The sequence below is a fragment of the Protopterus annectens genome, chromosome 9.part0, assembly GCF_019279795.1.
Source record: "Protopterus annectens isolate FY-2018-M chromosome 9.part0, PAN1.0, whole genome shotgun sequence".
Classification (NCBI taxonomy): Eukaryota; Metazoa; Chordata; order Ceratodontiformes; family Protopteridae; genus Protopterus; species Protopterus annectens.
In genome coordinates this window covers 1,210,221,450-1,210,247,774 of record NC_056743.1, presented here as the reverse complement: position 1 = coordinate 1,210,247,774, position 26,325 = coordinate 1,210,221,450, and the positions used below count along the sequence as shown (strand labels likewise).

Below are 26,325 nucleotides of genomic sequence, written 5' to 3'. Positions count from 1 at the left end.
TCCTCTGACATCAATAAACTACAACAGAAGGAAGAAACTGTTGCAGAAAAAGGTGAAGATCCAAAACTGGAAAAACTCTCTTATTAGCCTCAACAAAAAGTTGAGATCCCTCATCAAATCCTCTAAAGCCAGCTATGAAGGCAGAATTGTGGCAGACACCAAAAATAATCACAAAGCCTTCTATACCTATATCAAGAACCTCCATGGCAATACCCAGATTTGCTCTGAGTTACTGCACAATGGTACCTACTATACTGAGGCAACAGATATTGCCAAGCACTGGCCGACAGATTCAGTGCCATCTTTACCACCCCCCCCCCAAAGGACCAATCACAACACCGGAAGAATGCCAGGCACCCAGCATTCCTGTAGCACAGGTTAAAGCTGCGTTGTTCAAAGCCAAGAATACAGCTCCCATGGGACCCGATAATATCCTTGGCTGTGTTCTGCATGAACTACAAAGTGAACTGGCACCACATCTGTGTGCTCTGTTCAGTCACAGCCTCACCTCAGGCTTTGTCCCTACCAAATGGCGCACTGCTACAGTCATCCCTCTCCATAAAGGGGGAGTGACTACAGACTGTGGGAAATATTCCCTCATTATCATCATGGACCTGATTAACAAAGATATAGGACTCCATGCAGTTTGGCTTTGTGAAAGGGAGATCATGCCTGCTCAACCTGGTTGACTTCTTTGACTTAGTCACCAGGGCTGTGGATGAAGGTAAGGCAGTGCATACAGCCTACCTCGATCTGGCCAAGGCCTTTGATACCATTCCTCACTCAGGAATTATTGATAAACTCACCAAACTAGTCCTCAACCCCTATATCACTAGGTGGGTTGCAAATTGGCTCACAGATAAAACACACAGTGCGAAAGTATCTAACTCCATGTCAGACTGCCGACCAGTCATGAGTGGAGTCTCACAGGGATCGTCCTGGGTCCTCTCCTGTTCAGCATCTGCTTCTCAGAAGTCAAGGCCAACACAAAGGGACTCTGGCTGACCAAGTTCGCAGATGACTGAAAGCTGGGAGCCATTATTAACTCCCCAAGTGATGCAGACATCCTACAGAAAGGCCTCACTGAGAGCAATGACTGGTGTTGAATCCATGGCCATAAGCTTAATGTCAAAAATGCGTCGTCATCCCCTTTGGTAAAAACTCAGTTCCCACTAATTACCACATTGTTGGAAGCCCAATGAACACTGAAGGCATTATAAGAGATCTGGGGATGCAGGCTTGACAGCAACCTCTCATTCAACCACCACATTGCCACTGTGGTCAGAAAGTCCTTCTGTGTGGCAAATCTCATTACCAAGGGTTTTGCATCCAGGAAGAAAGAGGTCATCGTCTCTCTCTACTCTTATTAGACCAATCATTGAGTATAATGCCCCATTTGGCATGTACCTCACTAGAACCTGCAACAGCTGGAGAGGCCACAGATGTACCTCATGAAGAGGATCCTAGGCATTATACACATCCTAAATGGAGACTCAAAAGACTCCAGCTATTCTCTGTTTCATATTGCCTACTTATAGAAGATCTCTGCTTGACTTGCAAAGCCATGCCTGACCCAGCTCTGTTAGAAATGCTGCATCTAAAGAAATCCCAATCCCTCCACACCACATGCTCCAGAGACCTCAGTCTCATTACCACAATCAACAGAACATACTGGAAGGACAGGTTCCTCACCCAGAGACTGCCTATGCTCTGGAATAGACTTCCCATACATGTCAAGCAGAGCACTTTGCTGTCCCTCTTCAAGAGAAATCTTGATGAGTGGATGGGTAATAGAAGGTTCACCCCTGGGATCACTCCAGTGGCTGTACTTGACAGAGGCACTGGGAACTAACGTCAGGCAGCACAATGTCAGGGCACTTCTATGGGATAGGCTTGTAAAGGCTCCAGGACCATTAGCCTAATACACACCTATGAACCTATGTAGGTGTCTTCTTGTGTTATACACTTCCTTTGCAATAAATGAAATATCTTGCACTGTAGAACTAGGAATATGGCTGGGAATCATAGATGCTTTACAATATAAAACTGCACTGCTAGAGCCAAGCACTGGGTGTGATGACACAAAGACACCTTTTGTGCAAAAATGCAATACTCAAAATTACATGATATGCAGCACATGCATATGACAAGTTAATAACACATAAATGAGAAATCCTATGCAACGGAGCAATGCAGAATATGCATATACAATAATACAACACTATGTAGAGATTTACAGGTGTATAAAATAGCAGCACTGCACAGTGCATTCACCCATTTTAAACACCATGATTTACAGACTACCAGAATGGATCCATGTTAAGCATAGCAGCAACTTGTGCAGTTAGTTGCCATCAGAGTCACTGTTGGCAGTGTTGTATCATTACCACCGATCAGTTAGAAAGTGCAATTCACACATTTGTTTTTTTATCTCAAGAGCTGAGGGGTGGGTCACCAGATTGAGGAACAGCACCAAATGCTGGATGAGTCAGCTATGGCTCTGCCACTCACACCAACAGAGATGATACTTGCAGCTACTCAGATCTAAGCACCTGATACAACATTAGACATTCAGTCAGTTCAGAATTGATAGAAATACTCTACGGGATATAATCAACTTGTGTCACCCATGAGTAGAACATAGGAGTATGCACGGTATATCTTTTCCTGTGGACACAAAGATATGTGTAGCATTGATTGTCCTTGCTTCAGGTAGCTTCCAGCTATCTACAGGGGACATGTTAGGCAGACCCCTGGGTGGTTTTCACACTCCCTAGCCCCCCATACACAAAAGCACATGTTTTTTTTTTTTACTCCACAAAAATGTATATGTCCTTTTGAATATATTTTCCTGAATGTATATTTACTTACCAGATTTGTATTTATTGTTTAATAAAAAAAACTCTGTGTATGTGTGTGTGTGTTTTTTTTATATAGGAGTAACCTTGAATATTTTTTCAGCAAGAATTTACTAACATACATTTTCTCCCAAATCTTCAGTCACATCAAACACCATTTTCAAAAATAGAACCAACAGCTGTATTTACTTCACTAGCCTTCCTTAACAAGACAGTTTATCAATTGTCAAGATTTCTTCACTCAGTCTCATATCATGTCATTCCTTATCAACCCCCTCTACCCAAAAATCTACAATTAAAATGTCCTACCCATAGTAGTTTATCCTTAAAGCTAATATACAGGCATTATCCCCAAAAGGATTCCTGTCTAAGTTTTGATTCTAATGGTGCATAACAACTTAGTACCCTTTCTCCTTCTGAACTCAACAGTAAATCATTTACATCACACACCAAAGCCTTTCCTGGTATGACATCCACTGCCCAGCTGGTATTTCCTAAAACAGTCCAGCTTCTTTACAAATGTCACTGTACCTCAACAATTTTTTCCCTACCAGTAATGATAAACCAATCATCCTTAAATAATGTTATAGCTTTAATATGTCTACTTTATTTAATAAAATTAGGATCACACCAGGTTTGAAAATAAACAATACTTTGCATAGCAAATGTTCAGATGTTTAATTTTGTGAGTTACACAAAAAATGGAAAAACTGTAAGCATATTATCAAAGATATTTGGAGAGAATTTTTGGATCTAATCGAGGGTTGATTGTCTGGCAGTGACTTTTTATATCTGTTCAATGTGGTTATATGTTGGATTCACTTGTATAGATGTATATTATTGAATGGATTTTCAGAATGTGTGATTTGTCATTCTATGTCAACATTACCCAATATTATCGTTTCTTGATGAATTTTTGAGGAGGCCCAGCAGAGAATATCTTCCAGTGTTTTAGCATTATTACCTAGGGGTATGATTGTGATTTTCTTGTTGAGTGTTAAGCTTTAGCATGGTTAGTAGGATTTCTGAGTTAGAGAAAGTTGACAGGTTTAGGGAATAGCATCACCACCAGCTTTCTTGTTGGCTCTGTCTAATCTGATAAGGGCAAGTTTTATTTTTTGTTTCCTAGTGGAACGAGGTTTCTGTGGCAAATAAGATGTCAGGAATGTGTAGTGCATGCACTATAGGGAGTTTGCTTTAAATTCTTTGTAAATCAGTATGGTAAATATAAAGGCCAGGGTGGGACAGTGGGTGAGATGGTAACAATAAAGGAGCTGATGAGGATCTGCTGTCTGAATATGCTGAGTTGGAACTGGGTTTGGGTGGATGTCACTGCTACGTTTTATGGTTATGGAGATATGGCATTAGCAACTAACAGCTCACAAAACAAAGAGAAAAGCATGCAGGTTCTGAACAAAAAATAAAACAGCTCCCAGTTTACTAGCATATATGTCATATAGTCAAATAAATAAATAAAATATAGTCAGCTAAGAAACGTAACAAAGCAACTTATCACCAAAGATAAGAAAACTTTTTACTCAAGCAATCAAAAGATATACACTAACAATCCAAAACTGTTCTGGGCTTCAATCAATGAACTGTTAAATCCAGGAAAGCTACTCTGCCAACACCAAACACACAGAAACAAGATGATACCATAGCCAACCAGTTCAATACCCACGTTATGGATACAGCATAGTCACTGACTGACCAGGTGACTAATCAAGCTTCTGAGGTCCCTACTTAATCAAATAACCTTCATCATTTCTCCTTCCAACCAGTTTCCACAGGTACCATCAATAAACACCTCAAAAATGAAAGCCTACTACAGCCCCTGCCAGTCTACCTGGTGAATATCTTAAAATGGTGACAGAGGATTTTGCATACCCATTTTCAATTCTCATAAATTGATCCATATCTGTGGAAAAAAAATAATTCATTAGTCCACTGGACAAGAGTAGAATCAATACAGAGCTTTCAAAATATAGGGCAATTTCTATTTTATCTCTCCTATCAAAACTGTTAGAAAAAATGTTTTCATATGCAACATCTCAACTATGTAACAGATAACGAGCTTCTCCTCAACTCAACACAGCTTCAGTCTTCATTACAGTACAACTACTGCTTTGAATTTTGTTATTAATGTGAACACTATAGAAATGCTGGAAACCTATTCTCCTCCATCTTCCTAAACTTATCAAAAAGTTTTGACACTGTCTCCCACCAGAAACTCTTAGAAAAACTGTCATCCTTAGGGCTCACTAACTCTTCACTGCAGTGGTTCTGTAGCTACATCTCAAACAGAGGACAAACAGTGAAATTTAAAATGATTTCTCCACCTTCTTGCCAGTAAGTATTGGTGTCCCACAAGGATCCATACTAGGCCACATACCATATTCATCAATGGCCCCTAAAATGCTACAAAAATGCTGCCTTAGTTCAATATGCTGATGACTTGACCAAATCTCCCTCTAAACTCCAAGACTGTAAACAACAATCCTTCTTACTGATTGAAATATGGATAAATAATTCACAACTACTTCTAAACCCTAAAAAATGAAATTACTGCTCTTCACCTTAAAAGACATCTACAAAAACAATGTTAATTAACTATTGTCTCTTCCACCAACACTATGATAGAACACATAAGCTATACAAAATTACTTGGTATCATCATAGATGACCAGTTGAAATTTGACCACCATGTATCACACGTGGTCAAAACAACTCATCAGAAAGTAGGCACATTATACAGAATACAAACTTACCTCACTGACATAGCCAGAAAATGTATAGCCTCTACTTTCTTACTGCCATCCCTCCTCCATGCTGCCCCAATCTACACTAACCTTTGAGTCTCACAACTGCCCAGACTTGAGCAATGTTATAATAAAAAATAGCCAAATTTGCAGTAAACTATAAAATAGAATGCACAACTGCCTAACCCTCAGATAATTAAACTGTTTAGAAGTATGAAATCACCTTGCTCTTTCTCAGCTAACTACAGTGCAGACTTCTCTATAAATTATAAAATTGCCCAGCCCTTAATAACTTAATACAGCACTAATTCCCCAATAGAATTTTATGCACTAGCCATAAATCACTAATCACTATAACCAACTCATTTAATACTCTAAGTGACTCTCTGTATCCAAATAGTGTAACTAAAATATGGAACCATATCCCATTACCACTGAAATCTATTCAGAATGCAAACCCATTTAAAATGCAACAGCTTAAAGGAAAACATTACTTTAGAATTAAAAAATCTATTTTGTTCCCTCTAACTTTGTTTTCTGATCTATTTTAACACCTCAAAACCACTCTGTTTGTTATATAATTGTAATATGTTTTTCCAGAAATGCCTTCCAACTGGGCTTAACATATCGACATGATCTTGTTTATCCTTCACCCCTTTCTCTTTCCCATAATCCATTTCAAATCTGCTTTACATGAGTCATGCTAGCGATAAGGAAGTAATTGTGTTTTCCCATCCCATTAAATTATATGGGATTAGTGTCAGTCACTGTCATCTTATATACCTTCTGTAACAGAACTGCTTCTTTTTATTTCTTGAATGGCCCTCATTTGTGTGTGTCACAAGGCTTGTCTCACAGTCTACTAAGGAGTTATATAACTGCAACCAAAAAGGTAGCTAAATTGCAGACCTTCATTCAACATATACTTTTTGTAGGCCAAGATGAATTAACAGCCCCTTCCCCCACACTATTTCTGAGGTATCAAAACTATCCCTGCACTTGAACTTGGAAGATTCTTGCAGTTTCATGTGTGACAGCCACTAGAAAGAAAGGGTATTTGAGAATAATTATGTTCCCCAGTGCCGGAAGTGGAAAGGATTTTATTTTTATTTATTTATTTTTTTATCTGAATGTTGTAGAAATAAGCTTTATTTTCATTTGTTTTATAACTGTCATGTTCTGTTTTCCTCTTACTAAATAAGTCTACGACAAAATGCAATCAACCTTCTATACCTTAACTTTAGATAACTACTTTTTTAGAAGTTTAGATGTATTGTAACATTATATTTTCAATCTTTTCTTGTTATTCTGCTCATATATTGATTTGTTACAGTACAGGAAAATCATTCTTCTACAAACCTGACTCCATGATAATGACAGTAAAACTAAGGGACTGAAAAATAATTTTATTCCCAAATCCCTGCTGTGGGAAACTTTTTCTTGGAGGCGAGGTGAATATTGTAGGCAACTCTTTATCAGTTGCATTTGTTATATAACTGTTATGTTCTTTCTCTCCTTACTATGCTGCTCTGTAATTCTACAGCCAAATATTACCAACTTTCTATTCCTTACCTTTGGATAACTTATTTTTTCTTTTTATGCAGCACGTCTTCTGGCATTATGTTTTTTTTCTTTCAATGTTATCCTGCTCCTTAACTGATTTGTTAATGTACAGCACAATCACTCTCCAGCAAAACTGACTCATTGATAATGACACAAATACTACTTATGCTCTGGGCTCTGTAAGACTGTGTACTTTTGCAAGAAACTTCACTCCTGGTGGTTACAACTATCAGTGAATTGAGGCATGCAGCAGTACCTTATAGGGTAAACTACAGATTTCTCTGTGTCTGGTGTATGTCATGCAGGCAGAGACAATTTCCTCTGCAAAGTATGTGAGACGTTAAGCTTAAAAAAGTGTGTAGGCTTTTCCTTCCTTTGATTCTAAGGAAAAGAAATGAAGGTTTTATAAAATACAAGTAGGATGTTGTCATCTATAGAATACTTTAATGTTATTGTAGGGAGAAAATTAACCTAAGGTTTGAGTTAAATTGTAGGAATAGTTGGAGTTTTCCTTTAATTTCAGCTCTCCCAATATGAAAAAAGAAACTGAGAGATAAGGGTTGTAGTCAATTCAATTACTGGCTAGTAAGTATACAGCCTGGATGCCAGCAAAGAAGAAACTTAAAAAGTCTGAAAGAAAATTAACTAGAAAAGGTGAAGAAGAAGCACTGATTGGGAAGAATCATGTAGCTGTTCAGCAGAAAACAGTTCAAGCACCAGCTTTGGTGCAAAACATGACTTCCAGTAATCTAGAGGAAAAAAAAAAACAAATCAAATGTGCTCAGAGATTACTAAAATAAATGAAGCAAATGAGTACATCAACTCAAATAAAAAAGACTGGAAAATGGAAGAACATTTAAACAGCTATTCAAAAAACTGATAAAACTGAAAAAAAAATCAGAGTTCAGAGTGAAGAAAAGCCTGGCTGAGTATGACACTGCTCAAGAAAAGCTGTTTAAAATGCTAGAGTTAGATGACAGAGCAAGCAGAGAAAACCTGAGATGTTCTGCTGTACCAGAGAAACTTGAAGCAGCAGACTGTATTAATTTTGTGGAAGCACAAATAATCAACTAGACTGTTAATTAAAAGGGCACATTGTGTGTATGCTCCAAACCTGGCCTTGAGAAAGCAGCCTATATTGGTAAAGATGCAATCATACCAGAGGGAAGAGAGGATGAGAGGATCCTAACAAAATGTGACAAAAGGGCAAAGTATTAAACATTGGAGACAGTAGAGTATTAGTAGAAAATTATAATTCACTGTACACCAGGCAGAAGATAAGCAAATTTATCCCAGCAATCCAGAAATGTCAAAAGGCAAATGTGAGATTCAAGCTGCTGTGTCCAGCTGTCTTCACAATATTTATTTCCTAGAGGATCATAATCATTTTTTATTTAGAATAGGCTAGGGAGGAAATGCAAACATTCATCCAACAAAATGTGAGCTATCAGACATAACAGGACTCTGCTTCTCATTCTTCTAATAACAATAGATAGACTTTGCCAGTGAAACTTTTTCCAATGTTTCAAAAGAAAGTGCTTCAGAAACAGAAAAAAAAATCACAAGAACTGACTAAAAGAAATGGGAGTACATTGGACTTGAACCAGAGTCTGGGGTTGGGAGATGGAGATGAACAGGAAGAAGACCAGCAACATTGAAATTAATTAATAAATATGAGATTAGAAATACTCAGTCACATTTGGAAATGTGGCTTTACAAGAAAAAATGGAACAATTGGACTTTTGCTGCCTTTGTTAAACTTGTGGAAGACTAAAAAACACGTATCCCACCGCATGTCATTAGTATTTGGAAGAACAATAAAAAAACAGAAAAAAAGGTAACTGTAAGTAAAGCAATGTTTGTTATTAACAGTACTTGTATAAAACATTTCATGATATAAATTAAAAGTTATATAGTAAAGCATTTTCAGTTATCAATGTATGTGATAAGGATACTAAAGTAAACAAGTACCCTTTTACTTCTTTTTTAGTTTTAAGAAATATAGGCATTGCAGTATACAAAAAACAGAAGAAAGGCTGGACATGGACAAAAGCATGTTTAAGCTAATCTGCTATAATTGTGGGTTGCTGATGTGGGGGATGGGATATAAAAGTGCACATATAATATATATATATATATATATATATATATATATATAGATCTAATATGTTTTCTCTTACTTTTGTATAAGTGAGTGTCTGGATTAAAGACCTTGGTTTATTCTAATAACAATTGTCTGCAACTGAGGGCAGCTGTACATTTTTTTATTATCTTTCCATGAAGGTAAGCTGGCTGCAGGGGTAGGCTATAAAAGCCAATGCACATTTTTAAGAAAAGAGTTTTCTGAAAGCATATGATCTGTTTTTCACATCTAGGAGGGGAATAAAGATAAGCCAACAACAGACAACAACTAGTGTAAGTAGGAGCAGTGGTGGTAACATGCATCTTAGCATAGATAACTTTAATTTTAAGTTAGGTAATCCCTGTATGTACAGCTGTTGATTTGGGACAATTTTTATTATCAGTATGGTTAAACTTCACTATTTGAAGATATACACAGTTTTGTGTGTTTGTTTTAAATTAATAGGCTATGGGGGTGTTCTGCAGTTTTTTTTGTTTGTTTGTTTTTAGGGTTTTCATTAAAACAAAAGTCTTGTAAAATGTGACATATGTTCAAATGGAGATGATGAGAAACAATTGTACAAAAGATCAACTTGCCAACATTAGTGGTTGCATGTAACACAAAAAGCTGAAAATATACATTTAAAAAGCTATTATATATAATAGGTGAGAATAATAACTTCTTATCATAATAGCTATACTATCCTTATTATTCTGGAATGTGAATATCCTCATGGGTATAGACAAAAAGGAAAAACTACTGAATTATATTAAGAAATACAGAGTGCATATAGCAATGATATAGTAAACATATTTGGAAAGAAGTGAGTGTCTGAATTTGATAAAGAAAGAATTTCAGGAGGGCTATTCAGCACAGTATCAAGGATAAAAGGAAAGGGGTATACTTATACTAATTGCTACAGGTGCTCTAATAGTGACAGAAGAGGGAAATATAATAATGGTAGATTCTGGTATTAAGGAACTACTGGCAAGGAAGGAGGATTAAGCTGGCATGCATTTATATTCCACCTAAAACTGCTATTATGGAGCATAAGAAAGTTTTGAGAGAAATAATCAGCTTTCAGCAGGGAATAGTACTTATATGTGGAGAGTGGAATTTTATTTGCAACACTGAGGATGCATCTGGAGGACATAGAAGGAAAATATAATAGAGGGTAGACTGTTGATGAAAGTTGTGAAAATATTTGGTATAGAAGATGTGAATTCAGTAGTAGAAACTCAATTTACCTATTATTCACAATGTGCAATAGTTAGACTAGACTAGACAATAATTGTATTTCACAAGAATCTGTACATTTAATTGAAAGCTTTGACACATATCCAATAACTATTTCAAATCATGCGTCAATAACAGTTAAGAAATAAATGCAGGGTACTGAAGTAAAATGAGACACTGGTGCTTCCCTACCAACCTGTTAAAAATAGAGGAGTTTAAGGAATGGACAGTGGAAATTATAAGAGACTTATTAGGAAGGATAGACATTTCTCCAGAAGTTATAGCTAGTGATTTGGATAAAATGAAAGTGGAGGCTAAAAATAGAGTAGAAATAAAAGAGAAAGAGATATTGTTAAGAAGTAACATGAATTATTTAGAGGGGCTGACAAAGGTTAAGATACTGCAGAATAAGGGAACCTCGCAGAACAAGAAGAGATGCAACTGCAGAGTACTAAATAGAAAATAAGGGAGTGTCTGGACAATATGCATGAGTTTAGAAAAAATGCTGTTAATCAACTGTTTTTTGATAACTCCAGAACACAAAAAAATTAGCACAATGATTTAAGCAAAATAAAGTATAAAGGGTTGCTGTCAAACATATGGAGCCTATAACAAGAACAATAACCATAGATCCTGTAGAGGTGTTAAAATATTTCAGAAATTTTATGAAAATTTGTATAAAGCAGAGAAATGTAAAAATCAAGAAAGAGCACAAATGGAAATATTTATGGAAGACTTAAGTATGCCAAGGTTAAGATAGGAGAATAAGAGATAATAATGGTAATGTACAATCAATCAGCAGGAAAGTTTCCAGGAATAGAGGGTTTTCTTTTATAGTATTTTAAAAGGAGGGAAGTGCCAACATCCTGGAAGAACCCTGTGATGGCCTTAATACCTAAAGATGGTAAAGACCCGGGTTCATATAGGCCCATTTGAATTTTAAACCATGATGATAAAGTGTTTATGTCTATAATAGCTAAAGGAATGGCAAAAGTGTTGCCAAGATAGATAGATATGGATCAGTTCGGTTTTGCGGAGAGGAGGCAAACATTTGATCACATTAATAGAACAATGATGATCCAGAGGTAAGCAGGGTGTAAAAAATACCACCGTTTTTAGTGTTTTGTTCTGCAGAAAAAGCATTTGACAAAGTAAACTGGGATTTTATCAGTAGGGCAGTGGCATAATTTGCATTCCCTCATGCAATAATAAAGTTAATTAGGAAAACATATGAGCAATCAGAGGCAATAATTAAAGGGGGAGGGTTCCTCTCTGACAACTTGTGTCTATACAGAGGAAACAGACAGGGGTGTCCTCTTTCCCCTTTGTTATTTTCTTTATATTTAGAGCCATTGGCAAAAGGTACTCAGAATTTCTAGGATATAATTAATATGGTAATCAAGAAAGACTGGGCTTATTTGCAGACAATATTATTATAACTGATAAAATCACAAAAAGACATCTCAGTTTCTGCTTATATGTGTGGCAGAGTGAGGTTCTAACAGCCTTTAAAAGCCATTTTACCTTCTGCTGCTGTTGTTCTTTGCCTCTTCAGAGTGAGGTTCTAATAGCCTTTAAAAGCCATTTTACCTTCTGCCGATGTTGTTCTTTGCCATCTGGCAATGTCCACTGTTAGTCTTTAGTAGAAGTCTTAATCTTAACAGCACTTGGGTGCCCTTAACACCCCTAAGCACTGCTAAGATCCAAACTCATGCTAAGAAAGCACTTTACTAAATTATCCTTTTCCCAATTTCAGAGCATAATTGTGATGCTCCATGCACTACAAGATTTTTGAGAACAATGGACAGAAGGTGCCAGAGACCAGCAAAAATAAAATATTAAACTATTAAGACATGACTCCAGCATCCGTCTACTAAACTGCTGATAGTACTGTTACTTTTTAAATGTGTATCAAGAAGAATTCCAGTAATCATGACATGTGACAGTGTCATACCTCTCCTACGGCTGTCACTAGTTGTCATGCGATGTAATGCTAGAATATGTCCACTTCTATATCATGTTTGGATGAAGGGAAACACATGGGATTAGATCAATGATGAAAAATCAAGCCAAATTATGTTTTAAGCTGAAAATAATTCAAAGGAAAATGGCATCTGCATGTTTTTTTTAAAGGAGTGAGATTGTTATTGCAAGGATATGCCTGGTAGAGTCTACCAAGTGTACATATTTTTATTTGATATAGTCTAAACACTCAAACACATCATACACAGTCAGTGCTTTTTTATGTTCTTATCTTATTTTAAGATCTTGTATAGACTATGAGACGTTGTTGTTACTGTGAACATGCAAAAACCTATATGAAAAGTTCATAACAGTTTCAGTTTAAATGTGAATCTGTTTGATACAGAAATCTTATGGCAAGAAATAAACTTTAGCTATATGTTTCATAATTCATAGTCTTCTGACTTGGGTTAACACAGTTGCATAGCATGTAGATAGGCAGTCACGTCATTGCACGCCCTGAATTTTGCACAGGAAATCCTTTAGCATTAAGCACTCCCAGCAGAAATGTGTAAATCACTGTGGTGAAGAAACAGCCAATGGTGAAATCAACAGCAGACAGCCACTCCACATTTACCACAATGCACTATCTTACAATGCAAAAATCTTAAGGCTGTGCATAGCAGAAGCTTATCAAGAAATTACTGACTAAATTACAGAACTTTACATATAAGGTAAATGCCAAAAGGAGTCTTAGAAACCTCTTTAAAAAGATCATGCATTAAGCCACTGAAATGGAACATTCTGCAAATTGAAGCTCTTAATCCCATCAAGACTAGGAAGTGCAACATTTCTGAATTTACAGAGACAGCAAAATATATTTAACATTTCTTAATAGCTTACAAAACATCCATTGCATCATTTCAGGAATAAAAATAAACATTGAAAGAGTGTATAATTATTTGTATGATGCTGCTTAAAAATGAGAATGGTAAATGTGGAAACCTGGTATGCCACTATCATCTGTGTCTTGGTGCTGATAATCATGTCTCATGAACAAACTGGATTTGTCAGAGAGCTAACCTAAGATATGTAATTTATACGTGTGAAACTATTCTGAGATCCTGCTTAGTGCAGTACCTTTTTGCCTGTAAAATGTATAATTGCCTTGGTGTGGATTGTGGAGGGGAAAGAGTACTTGTATCAGTCACAATCTGCCCTGTTAGCAAATATATAAATAAAACAAAGTGTGATGCATATCCAAAAAGGCATTTTTACATCTGGAAGGCACAGAACCTGCTCTGATTTTTGTACATATATGGCATAGGTGGCTTTTTCAAAATAAACCACTAAACTGGAGATGAATGTATTCTGATTCTGATATGTTGCTAAGACTTGTGCACCCAAATGCCCTAGGCATTCCTCACAAACATCACTTAGTAAGAACAACTGGAGGGCTAACCATTTCACCCACTGTCAATTCCTAAGTCACATCACTGCTTCTTCTTCCTGCAGACCAAACTCATCTACAAAAGAAAAGTACTTCTTCCACATTTTTGTTATGTAGGATAGAGGTGGAACATCTAAAATAAAGGCGTTATGAGACTAGATTACTGAGACAGGACTTGCAAAGGCTGTTGCACTACATAAAAGAATAGAGCATGGTTTCTTATGCTTTTAATAGTACATAGGCTAATTACAGAAAATGCAGCTGAATGCAGTTAAATGATTTTTTTACAGTCACATAGTACTCTCACAATGTACTTTCACTATTGTGTCACTGAGGTCATTTGCAACCTTTAACTAATTTATGTTATTTTCCTCACAACTCCATATTGTCTCTGCATTACTGTTGCTATTCAGTAGCCTTACTTTCTATGTTCCCATTTTAACTGTTCTTCCACAAATAAATGTGCTCACTGTTTCATTTCTTGTACAAATTTGTTATCTGTTCTATTTCTCTGGCTGCTGATGTGAATACTATATACTACTGTTTCAGCTATATGTGTTATATACAGCACAGCCCGTATATGTATGCTATTGTACTGTTTATATTTACCACTTTCTGCATTTAGTGTTGTTTGTTTAACATTGTAAATTTTTGAACCCGCTATTACATTCTTCCATGTGTAACTCAGTATCCTATATGTCAGAATTTAGTACGCTTTACAGATTACTGAATTCTCCAGGCAGTCACTAAAGAGGCTGAAATGGTTTGATCTTGATCAGTCCATTTCCCCTAGTTAACAAGTATTCAGTAAATAGCATGTGTTAGATATAATGCACCTCTGTACTTGTATTTTGTAATATGATGCACATTTTTATTTGTTCATTTACAGTTTGTTAACTGAATAGGTGGACTGGTCCAAGGATCCTTTTCATTCACAACTTGGACAACAGGGGCAAGACAATACATTAACAATAGGTATTACAACAAGTTAATATGAATGTTACCTTGAAATTTACATTACATTAACAATAGACATTACAGCAGGAGGAATAAGAACAGCATAAAAATGTATATAATAATTTATACAATAAATAAACAGACAAACACAATATTTTTTTGATGGTGCAGAGAAGAAACACCAGAGTTAGATTAATATGTTTCATTCTTTTTTGTTGCCTCTTGTGTTCTAGCCCTACCATTCCTTGTTTCCAGGATCTATACTATTAACCATTCAGTGGAACCCTTAAATGCAACTTTGCTAGCATGATAGTAGCTCAGACAGTTTCAAAGTCTAACAGGTATCACAGCATGCTGTATCCTGGGGTATAGTACAACATGTGGTATTTCAATCCTGAGAGGAGCATCTGCATGCCGTTTTCATGTGAAAAAAGATCTTGCATAGTTGTATCCCAAGAATATTCTATTGACTATTGTAAAAAGGGCATCAGCACCAAATATAATGAATCCTGTGGCCATCTGGGAACAGTTCTGTAGCATGGCAATAATCCCTTTCTACCTATGGTGTACATTCTGCAAGATTTGTCTTTTTGAAACCTTCTTCAGAACAGTTTAGACTCATTCACCAGCACAAGTTGATGTTAGCAGCAGTAATGCACTGGTTGTAAAAATGAAATACTGGTGTTAGCAGCAGTGATGCACTGGTTGTACACCTGAAACTATGGTATTAACAGCAATTGGGCACTGGATGTACACTTGAGACACTGGTGTTAGCAACAGTGATGCACTTGTTGTACACCTGAAACAGTGGCTTTAGCAGCAATGGTGTACTGATTGTATACCTGAGACATTGGTGTTAGCAGCAGTAATGCACCCTGGTTGTAAATCTAAAACACTGGCATTAGCAGCAATGGTGCACTGATTGTACACCTGAAACAATGGTATTAGCAGCAATGGTGCACTAGTTGTACACCTGAGACACTGGTGCTAGCAGCAATAATGCACTGATTGTACACCTGAAACAATGGTGCTAGCAGCAATGGTGCACTGGTTGCATACCTGAGGCACTGGTGTTAGCATCAGGATGCACTGGTTGTCACCTGAAACAGTGGTTTTAGCAGCATCCATGCACAGTGGTTTTAGCAGCATCCATGCACTGGTTGCACACCTGAAACACTAGTGTTAGGAGCAGTGATGCACCGGTTGTACATCTGAGACACTGCTATTTGCAGCAATGGTACACCTGAAACAATGGCATTAGCAGCAATGGTTCACTGGTTGTACACCTCAGACATTGGTGTTACCAGCAGTGATGCACTGGTTGTATACGTGAAACATTGTTATGAGCAGTAATGGTACACTGATTGTACATGTGAAACAATGGAATTAGCAGCAATGGTGCACTGATTGTATGCCTGAGACACTGGTGTTAGCAGCAGTGATGCACTGGTTATACACCTGAAACAATGCTATTAGCAGCAATTGTGCACTCGTATACTTAGAACACTGGTGTTAACAGGAATGGTGCATGGGTTGTACACCTGAAACACAGGTGCTTGCAACATGATGCAGTGGTTGTATACCTGAACCAATTGCACTAGCAGCAATGCTGCACTGGTTGTACACCTGAGACACTGCTGCTATGAGCAGTGATGCACTGTTTGTACACTTGAAACAGTGGTACTAGAAGCAATGGTGCACTGGTTGTACACCTGAGACACTGGTTTTAGTAGCAGTGATCCACTGGTTGCACAGCTAAAACACTGGTGTTAGCAGCAATGGTGCACTGATTGTACACTTGAAATAATTGTCTTAGACGCAGTGATATATTGGTTGTACACCTGAGGCACTGGTGTTAGCAGCAACGATGCACTGGTTATACACCTGAAACACTGGTGTTAGGAGCAGTGATGCACTGGTTGTACACCTGAAACAATGGCATTAGCAGTACTGGTGCACTGGTTGTACACCTGAGACACTCATGTTAGCAGCAGTGATGCACTGGTTGTACACCTGAAACCTGGTATTAGCAGCAATGGTACACTAGTTGCACACCTGACACAATGGTAGTAGCAGTGATACACTGATTGCACACCTGAAGCACTGGTAGCCGCAGTGATACACTGGCTGTACACCTGAAACATTGGTGTCAACAGCAGTGATGCACTGATTGTATACCTGAAACACTGGTGTCAACAGCAGTGATGCACTGACTGTACACCTGAGACACTGGTGTTAGTAGCAGTGATGCACTGGTTGGACACCGGAAACAATGGCACTAGAAGCAATGGTGCACTGGTTGTACATCTGAGACACTGGTGTTTGCAGCAGTGGTGCACTGATTGTACACCTGAAACAATGGTATTAGAAGCAATGGTGCACTGGTTGTACATTTTACACCTGAGACACTGGTGTTTGCAGCAGTGATGCACTGGTCGTATACCTGAAACAATGGTATTGGAAACAATGGTGCATTAGTTGTGATGTTAGCAGCAGTGATGCACTGGCTGTACACCTGAAACAATGGTATTAGAAGCAATGGTGCACTGGTTGTACACCTGAGACACTGGTGTTTGCAGCAGTGATGCACTGGTCATACTTCTGAAACAATGGTATTAGAAGCAATGGTGCATTAGTTGTGATGTTAGCAGCAGTGATGCACTGGCTGTACACCTGAAACAATGGTATTAGAAGCAATGGTGCACTGGTTGTACACCTGAGACACTGATGTAAGCAGCAGTGATGCACTGGCTGTACACCTGAGACACTGGTTTTAACAGCAGTGATGCACTGGTTATACACCAGAAACAATGGTATTAGAAGCAATGGTGCACTGGTTGTACACCTGAGATACTGGTTTTAGCAGTAGTGATACACTGGTTGTACACCTGAAACACTGGTAGCAGCAGTGATTCACTGGCTGTACACCAGAAACACTGGTGTCAACAGCAGTAATGCACTTGTTATACACCCAAGACACTGGTGTTAGCAGCAGTGATTCATTGGCTGTACACCTGAAATAATGGTATTAAAAGCAATGGTGCACTGGTTGTACACCTGAGATACTGGTGTTAACAGGAGTGATGCACTGGTTGTACACCTGAAAGAATGGTATTAGAAGCAATGGTGCACTGGTTGGATACCTGAGACACTTGTGTTAGCAGCAGTGAAGCACTGGTTGTACACCTGAAACACTGGTATTAGCAGCAATGGTGCACTGGTTGTACACCTGAAACACTGGTAGCAGCAGTGATACACTGGCTGTACACCTGAAACTCTGGTGTCAACAGCAGTGATGCACTGATTGTAAACCTGAAACATTGGTGTCAACAGCAGTGATGCATTGACTGTACACCTGCGACACTGTTGTTAGTAGCAGTGATGCACTGGTTGTACACCTAAAACAATGGCACTAGAAGCAATGGTGCACTGGTTGCATACCTGAGACACTCATGTTACCAGCAGTGATGCACTGGTTGTACATCTGAAACACTAGTATTAGCAGCAATGGTGCAATGGTTGTACACCTGAAACACTGGTGGCAGCAGTGATACACTGGCTGTACACCTGAAACACTGGTGTCAACAGCAGTGATGCACTGGTTATATAACCGAGGCACTGGTTTTAGCAGCAGTGATGCTCTGGTTGCATACCTGAGACACTGGTGTTAGTAGCATTGATGCACTGGTTGTACACCTGAAACACTGGTAGAAGCAGTGATACATTGATTGTACACCTGAAACACTGATACATTGATTGTACACCTGAAATATAGATGGTAGCAGCAGTGATGCACTGGTTGCACACCTGAAACACTGGTATTAGCAGCAATGGTGCACTGCTTGCACATCTGAAACATTGATGTTAGCAGCAGTGATGCACTCATTGTACAGATGGAACACTGGTGCTAGCAACAGTGATGCACTGGTTGTACACGTGAGACACTGGTGTTAGTAGCAATGATACACTGCTTGAAAACAAAATTAAAAAGACAATTACTAATCAGGGAATGCTGATAAATATATAAATGCACAGCTTCCTGGATACAAAGGGCATTCATTTATGGCATGATCTATGTTCAGAGAATTCTTATAGTGCACTGTCTTTTAAGATTTGACAAGGAAATGTAGTGTTCCTAAATCAGACTTCTGACACTTTTCTGCAACTCAGAGTTAGACTCAAACACCACAAACCTACATCGAGATAACTGACACATGATTCTTCCCTATCCTTGAGGACACTAAAGGGGGTAATAGGGTGCTTCTAACTTAAATGTCCTACATAAATTGCCTCCAGCACTAAATACTTGCAATACCATAGGCTATGCTGTATTAATTTACCACAACAGCCTAGCTCTTCTGTCAGTGCTACCACACTCCTCAAATTGTTAAAAAGGAGCTGAACAACTTTTGTTGTTAGAGGTGAAGAGCTGTGAAGACGTCCTTGTATCATATGATCCACTTTTGCCCATATGTTCAGGATATTGTGCCACAGATGAGCCTGATCTGTTCTTAATCCTACAGCCAGAAATCCTTTTAGATCATAAGTTACTACTATTTTGTATCTGTCCTTTGACTTGCAGTATCTCTAAAGTGCAACTAGTTGGTTGTATCTAGTAGCTATACTTAACAAAAATGTCTCTTATATCATTTAGAAAATTCTGCACCTCCCAAGTACTCCCCAAAAGTTTCAATTAATCTGGTGGGATGAAGGCTGATTAGAGAACAAGACCATACTCACTGCATGAATCAGATAGTCATCAGAATGCTGTCATCTCAATAGCATGAAATCGATCATGCATGTAGTGAGTCATACTAACAGGCAAGGAGCAAACGACTGAAAGGGGCAACTAGCAAGGCAGTAAAGTAACCATATATCTAACTACGTATGGCTGAAATGTAGCAGAAAAATGCACCCTTAAAAGAGCAGTAGGTGAGATGATAAAGTGGGCCAACTCGCAGTGTGCATGGTTGTGCTGCAGCAGAAAGAAAACAGTTTACAGACAAGCATGATAGCACGGACATCTCAATACTGTTGTTATGGATATGGCAAATATATCACATATTGTTCATATAGTTAATCCCCCAGAGAAGGCAAAATAGAGCATTGTTTCAATGCAAAATGAAAGTTGTGGAACAGAGCTGCAAAGAGATGGCAAATAAGAATAGCAAAATTTTACAAAGCAAAAGAAATCACTATATAGAGGACAGTGGTGAATCAAGTAGATATAATGCAGACAGCACAAGCAGTCACTTCATATCACAAAAATGTACCTGCAGAACAGGAACAGACAGGCATACATGGAAAATGACAAACAGCAAAGTGCAAGTAGCCAAACAAAACAGTGTAGGAGTTCACATCTGGGAAAAATACAGGCAGCAAGGTACAAGAAATGCAAGCCATGGTAGGCAGAGAAGTGCAATACTACTTTTAGCCAACAGACTATCAGGACAAGGACAGGATGAGGATTAATGAAGTGGAAATAGGATGGCATAAGGACACATAGCAAACAAAGCACACAGAGTCAAGGAATTGTTCTGTATGGAACATTAAATGACAAATATATGTAGTAAAAGTACCACAGATGAATGCCAGCAAGGACAATGGATGATTACATAGAACAGTGAACCTTGTGCAGCTGCAGTTCCAGAATGGTAAGTGGCATAATTGTGCAAGATCTAGTATTCATAATCACACACTCCCATACTGTACTGTGCTGCTCTTAGAACTACACTGAATCCCAGGTCTGAGTGGTAAAACAGGTGACTACTTTAGCATTTTTACAAGGAAGGCAACAGATAGATTGTTGTCTTAGTTCTGTTTGTAAGGGGAGAGGGCTGTCCCTCCACTAAACCCCCCAAAACTGTCTGCCTTTCTTTTTCAGGAAGGGCTTAAGGGGGCAACAGCTCCTTATAAATGGAATTAACCAAATCACCAGAAATCAATCAGAATGTTACAGTGGCAATGGGTATCAAGATACACTACTTCTGTAATATCTTAAGAGCTAAACAAATACAGGTGAGGACCAGTGTTCTACATTAATGTATGAGGGATGATTTAATAATGTCACTGAGGCAAATATATACATGCAAATGCAAATGTGAGAGATCATTACCCAGACAAACAGCATAAGATTATGCAGGTGGGCATTATCCATCAACGACAGCAATGGTAGACCTATAGCCAATCACAGTTCATCTGTCTTTGTTAAGTAATGCTATCTAAAGTCATTATTCCTTCTTATGTGTAGCTCATCATAAAACTAGTGACCATCTAGCTATAAGTATGGCCTTCTGGATGATGGCTGCAATATCCTGGCTACACAGAAAATCCATAATCTTAAGGGCTACACCCAATAATATCAGAATTAGTTGTAGATAGCAAATCTGCTGGCTAACAAATTCATCTCAAATTTCACTTCCCTAGCACACCTAACTCTTACCCAAGAAATACCTTCAAACACCCCACTGCCAATTATCACCAAAGAGCAGGTTGCCACTGTCCTATCTAAAGTTAAAACCATGGCTTCAGTGAGGCTTGATGATATACCATATTTCCTTTTAAACACCTTAAATCAGGACTTATCAGGCCCATTAGGATCTCTATTTAAAAACAGCCTCCAGACTGGCTTTGTCCTGATAGAGTGGAAGACAGCAAAAGTCATCCTTCTTCATAAAGGGTGACCATCTAGTGACCGGGAAATCACAGACCCATAAGTTTGACTAGTCTTATATGAAAGACAATGGAAAGAATAATCATGGACCTGATAAATAATGACATAGAAACCCTCCAAACAATGGACCTGAACCAATTCTACTTTGTCAAGGACAGGTCAAGCCTACTAATCCTGGTGGATTTATTTGAGAAAATCACTAAAGCCATAAATGAGGGTAAAACAGTACATACAGCCTACCTCAACCTGGCCAAGGCATTTGACACAATTCCCCACTTGGGTATTATAAATGAACTCATAAAACTGGTCATAAATCCCTACATCACCCAATGGATAGCCAATTGGCTCACGGACAAGATGCACTTGGTTAAAGTGGGTGAATCCAGATCCAGCAAGAGGCCAGTTACTAGTGGTGTGCCATAGGCCCAGTGCTGTGACCACTCCTGTTCAGAATATACTTCTCTTTGAATGCCATGTGTCCACAGTAGTGAGGAAGTACTTCTATGTGGTACAATTTATAGGTAAAGGTATGGTATCCAAATCCAAGGAAATTATAGGCCCACTGTACTCAGTCCTCATAAGACCAATAATCAAGTGCAATGCGCCATTTGGCATGTACTTGACTAGGCACGTACAGCAGCTGGAGTGACCTCATAGGTTCCCCACAAAGAAAATATAGGGTGCAAACAACATGTCCTATGCAGATAGACTAAAAGCCCAATCCCTTTACTCTGTCTCCTACCGACTATTAAGGGGTGAATAATGCTCACAAATCCAGTCCTGGTGGAGCTACTACATTTTCTTTCAGACAATTTGCTATTCATCTTAACACTTGGGTTAATTTTTAAAGCAATTAGAGTTTGTATAATGTCAACATTGGGGAATGATGTTGAAAACCTTCACCAGATACACCATGAGCGCTGCATGGCCACCATCTACAGCCTCCGTAACCCTTTTGATGAAGTTTACCAGGTTAACAAGACAGTATCTATCCTTCACAAAGCCAGACTCTTGGGTTTCATATCAAACAAGAGTCTTGATATCACAGTTTATGAGGTTAGTTATAATACACCCCATGATTTTGTAGATAGGTTTGTAAGGGTGATAGGACTTCAACTACCCAGGTCAGTTGTAAGAGCAACCTTATGAACAGGCATCACCACTGCAGTGCATCAGTCAACAGGAACAAAGCCAGTAGCGCAGCTTAAGTTAAACAGCTTGAGAAGTGTCTGCAAGGGCATGTTTAACACTGTTATGCAACCGGGTATATGATATGTAGTAGTAAGTAAAGATACAATCAAAATGATTGTTGTATACCAGAAATCTGACAAAAACATTTCTTTTCTTATCCAGGTGCTATAGTGTTATAAAATGTTTTATGAAGAGTAACAAACCTTGTTGATAAACTCTGAGATGTACATAAAGGAGGGCAGCCCCTGGCTCTACTGAATATTTTGACTCCTGCCTTTGGTGAATTGAAACCCTTGGAAAAGGATATCATGGGCTTCCTGCTCTCCAGTGCCCCCAACCACCATGTGCTCCCTATTTCCCCCATCCTGGACTTGCTACACCATTGAGATTACTTTTTTCTTGTTTTCTGATACTTTGTTGTACACTTCAGATTTTTCCAGCATTGTTTCAATATATCCTAACTGTCCACTATTACACTATAATAAATAAGGAGGACATAATCAAATTAAGTCAGAGGTCCCTTCCCAAAGCCATTGGGTTCTAGATACTCTGAGCTCCAAGTTGCATTTTAGAGCTTTTTTTTCAGACCTTCAGAGATAAAGATGGCCTGAACAAAAATGGTGGCTAAAGAAAGGAATTCTTTCTTCCTCTTCATTTTCTTCCTGCATCCTTTCACCACTCCTAAATGGCCGAGACATCAGTGTAATAATTGTAGAGGAAATAATCTAGAGGCTGCTTGGGCCTCGGAAGTCATGGGATTCTAGATGCTGTAAGGTACATTTTAGAGATTTTCCCCAGCTTTTTGGTGCAATTATGGCCTGGACAAAAATCATGACTAACTAAAGAAATTTAGTCTTATTTTTTTTTTCTTTCAAGGAAGAAATAAGCTGTGCCCAAGGCTTAATGATCAAAGATGACAGAAAATATTTCCTAATGAAGTCAGAAGATAAATGCTTGCAAAAATACAGGAGTCATTTCTTAGAACTTTGTCTACCCCCTGTCAAAAGAAAAAAATAGTCACTTTCTGTGTGCCCCTTTGATGTTAGATTGGGATGAAAGTGAGTGAATAAATGGCCTCAGTCATATACTTCAAGTTGCTGCTGTCACACATCATACAGCTTACCTCTTCACCCCCTTAGCTTTAAAAGACAGCTACCATATGTGTATCTAGCTGACAACCAAAATATAGTAACATATTTTAATTTGTTGATCACAGATGTATATTCACAATATGCCAGCTTACCCCATCTCCCAAAATTAGGCACCTGTATACACTTCTGGTCAATGATTGTGAGGAAAGAGAAAAAAAAATCACAGTTTTGTATTCCAATCTGTTGCTCCTAGACAGTGCACTGCCCCCACACAAGTTATAGTGATGTGTGCATATCTGTGAGGTATGATTGTGTAAAAAATTAAAATAATGATCACACTGTCACGGCCCCACAAAATCCACAGTGACCCTTTGTGCATACCTCTAAGGTTTAATTGTAAGGAAAATTTGAGAAATAATGACCACACTTTCCCCAGTCCCAAATAAATTATAGTGACCTTATGTGTTTACCTCTGAGGTCAAAATGCAAGAAGAATTTAAGAAATAATAATCTCACTGTTCCCAGCCCCCATCACCCATAAACACAAGCTATAGCAACTTTCTGTGCACATTCCTCTGAGCAGGACTAGTTGTAGAATAGGTGAGTCCAGGCCAGAAGTCCTCAATAAGCTTGTGTCAAAGTCCACTGCTACAAACTTCGTCGTGGACACTGCCAGGATCTGAATGTTCTGTGATGCATTTTATGACTTATTTTTGATAGATAACTTGCAGTGTACGGATCACTGTGATTATGCTCTAAATTTGTGGAAAATACATGCTTGTTCAGCACCATTCTGACACTGGAAAGGTTCTTAAGCTTTTATTAAGTCCCTTACTACTGTTAAGCTTTATTCACACAGTAGAGCATTAACTGCATTCAGAAGTCACTACAAAAGAGCAGTGGTAAGCTGTTAAACACCTTATTTAGACTTTTTCTGAAGTCTGACTGTAAATGTTTAATAGTCTGAATGATCTGGTTAACAGCTTTCCACTCTGTGTGGCAACTGTGAGTGTGTTATAGCACTACTGCACTTTTTTTCTCTAACTTTGGAATATATGGCTCCTAGATCATATGCCGTACTGATGCAACATTAGCTTTATTTGTACATTTCTACAAAATTTATGTGCAGTCATTGCAAATGTATCTCATATTTACATAAGATACACCTTGTGTCACAGATATGCTTTGGTTATGGTAGCAGAGAGGTAAAAAAACCTTTAACCCACTAAGTGCCCTTTTTGCTTTCCACCCCCCAGCACTCTGCAAATTATATTGCCCCTGAAAGTACATTCCCCCCAAAAAAACACATAAGGTTTCCGGCAAATACTCACCCTCTTCCTATATCAGAAATCTATAAAGAACCGTATACATTTATTAACCAGAACAGCAGCATTAATAGGACAAATAACAATTTAACATGACCTAGGGCCTGGAGTTACCCCAGTTTTTACCAGTAATTTGAAGTCAGTAACATTTAAAAAAAAAACAGGTTTAATCAAACATTAAAGAATACAATCCACCCTCTGCAACAGATGCAGCTTGTTTCTGTACTTCTCAAATATCTCTGATTTCCAAGGATGCCCCTGGAACTGCCTCAGCCTTTTTCTCTCCCCCTTCTAAAATGTTTCATCCTGCAGCAAAGCTGTGTGGATTATACTAAATGAGTAAAGACAAACCACCACTGCAGACTTCCTGTTCATCAAAAAAGCAGGTTAATACCTAGTTTCCAGCTTTCTAACTAGTAGTACTTTAAAAGTGCACGTAAAAATCTACTGCCAATCATTAGCGGACCAGAGTTCCGCTGTGGCAACCCCTAACCGGGAAAAGCCGAAAGATACAACAAAGTACTTCAAAAGTGTGACTGATTTGGGGGCTTTATCCATAATCACTTGTGACTTCAATCCTGATTCTTAACATAAGAGACTGTCACCTATGCTTGCTCTACAGATTTACAGTATTCTCCATGCCATACAACTCTTTTCCTGGCCATTAGTAAAGTATGGCACAATGAGCAGTATCCTAAAATGTTCTGCACCCTCCATTACAAAACATTACAAAGATAAATAGGTTTCAGTTTTATTTTTATGGAACACAAAGAATGGTGAAAATGAGAACTTGGAATAAAATGCCTGGTTGTTTTGATTAAAACTATTTAAAAAAATATAAGGAATGTTTAGGTATGCAACAAATTAATTACTTACAAAAGTGTCTTAGGTAAGTAATTTTAGTTTTAGGTTGTACTTAAAGCTGGCTCTGAGAAAAGTAAACTTCCAATAAACTGGTTTTCCTTGAGCTTGCAGAACAATGCATTTTTGTATAAACAGCTTCTGCCAACACGTGATCATTTTTTTTCGCTTCTTCAGCTTACCAACCTAATTCAAAAGTGTTAAAACTAAGACTGTTGCATGAACATGCCCTACTTGAAAATGTACAATTAATAAACATATTTTATAGAGACTGCTG

At 38.2% G+C, this 26,325-nt stretch overlaps 1 protein-coding gene across 2 annotated transcripts in view; it reads right to left on the bottom strand.

Annotated features, from left to right (window-relative positions):
* Positions 1–26,325, bottom strand: part of LOC122811943 (leupaxin-like) — a 467,997-nt gene that overhangs the window by 441,487 nt on the left and 185 nt on the right. The window lies entirely within an intron of this gene.